Source organism: Belonocnema kinseyi, chromosome 5 (assembly GCF_010883055.1).
Source record: "Belonocnema kinseyi isolate 2016_QV_RU_SX_M_011 chromosome 5, B_treatae_v1, whole genome shotgun sequence".
Classification (NCBI taxonomy): domain Eukaryota; kingdom Metazoa; phylum Arthropoda; class Insecta; order Hymenoptera; family Cynipidae; genus Belonocnema; species Belonocnema kinseyi.
Genome location: NC_046661.1, coordinates 21,532,616 through 21,534,815, shown reverse-complemented (window position 1 = coordinate 21,534,815; position 2,200 = coordinate 21,532,616).

The window sequence follows — 2,200 nt, the reverse complement described above, 5'->3', positions numbered from 1 at the left end:
AAGGGAATCCCCATTTCTCTCCAATTTAATGAAGTTAAACGACGACAGATAGCGCTGGCATCGCAATTCTTTCTACATCGCGAATAAAAATGGAGCAATTATAAGGCGAAAGATTATCCAGGCCCGGTTAAAAATTGGAAATTATCTTCTATTCATGTAAAGTTTATCCGGCAAGGTTAATTTTTGTTGCCGTGAATCTTTCACCTGGAATCGATGTAAACTTTATCTTTCGTTTTTTCTGAATTGGTAAGATTGTTGTTTTTAGGTTATGTTTTTCAGAATTCTTTAATTAGAATAAAGTGTAACTAGTTCTATGAAAAGAGAAGTGCTTGAGTCGATGTTACGGAAGCCTATCTCCACTTTAGTGCCGATTGTGCACATCATTTTGTATGATATGACTAATAGGCAGAAGAAACCTATATGAGGGACTTAGGTCGGAATTCTATAATTCGGTGAAAAAGAAGTAAGACAAGCTGTGCTGCTCATTAGATACAACAAACAAGCACCTAGCACTAACGCTAAATACAAACTTAATTTAAAACAGTCTTACGACATATCGTGGAGATCGCTATTATTATTAAATTATATTTTTATCCCAATAATCAAACTCTACTTAAATTCCACATTTAGTATTTATTCTGACTGCATGGAATTCAATCCATTTCAATACGGAAAGGAGATTCAGAAACCGGATTCGCAAGGAATTCCAGATTCCAATTACGTTTAATTATTTTGAATCTGTTTTCCTTTACTAGGTAGAGTAAAAGAAATATTTTTCATCTGTGTGCAATCCAGGAATGAAAGCACCTTAATACCATCTATGGCAAATTTCTGTGACAGTAATGTTCGAAAGTCATTTGCATCTAAAGAAATTTGAAACACATAGCCTAAAATTACATAAAAAGAACTTTGCCCAGCGAGCACGAAATTTAAAGACGTTTTCAGAAGGCCCTAAAGACGTTTTTAGGATGTGAAGTTTAAAAGACGTTTTTAGAACGTTTATAAAAACGTCCACAGTCACACCAAAAAAAGTCCACTGTTCTAAATACGTCCTAAAAACTTCTTTGAAACATTTTACGTTTTAGAACGTTATTTGCCCTGACTTAGGACGTTTTTAAGAAGACCTAAAAATGCCTGGGGATATTCGTTCCCACTGGATGGCGTAGACACCTTTATTAAGGAATATATTTTATACTTATTTGCAAACAACTGCTGAATATTATGCCTAGGGAAGTTTAACATATGGACTGTACATACTTACATTTGTGATGACGTACAGACCCAATGGGTAATTCTCAATTGGATCTTCTGTGACCTAAGATCAGGAGCGAATCCCTGGTGGACCGAAAGAACCGAAAGGAGCCTCTACAATGTACCCTTAAAGACCCTATTCGGTTCCTTTGTAAAAAACTAAAAAAAAACACAGAAATATCAACTTTTAAACTGTTGAAATTCGAATTCTACGTGAAATTTTCTATTAAAAACTTACGGAGTAATCGCAACACTTTTTTGCAGCGATAAAATTTATAAAAAATATGTCATTAACTTTCGCTGAAGGTGACTACAAGCGCTTCCATAATAGCTCAAGTAGTATGTTGCGCGCGAAGTTTAAAAATAAAATTCTTTCTCATTTGTATCGCAGCGTTGTTGTCTGAGGTTTCCACTGCGTGGCGCTTGTATCCAGACGAAATTCTGTAAATTACCGATGGAACGCTTATTAACTGCTACTAAAAGAAGATGGACTTGAAGGCGCCTTCGGCCCATGTAAATGACAGGTATTTTATTTCATTAAGTTTTTAACGCTGCAAGAAAAAGTATTGCGATTACTCCGTGAGTTTCTAATGCAAATTTGAACGTAGCATCCGAATTTCAACAACTTAAAGGTTGATTTTGCTGCTTCTTTGAGTTTTTTAAAAAGTAACCCAATGGTGACGCAATGGGGTCTTTACGGGTACACTGTAGAGGCTCCATTCGATCTCTTCGTTCCGCTAGGGATGATGTTAACATGGAGTCAATATTGACCCTCGGTACTGATTCAACATTCGTGGAGACGTGCTATGAACATTCCACTGCTAAAAATGATTAAATTAATTACTTGCACTGTATCCTCAATCCCGGGGGAGAACGTCAGGGATGTACTTCATCCCAAGTGTCTCTTAAACATTAAATCCAGGTGGCACGTAGACCTTACATTTATAAA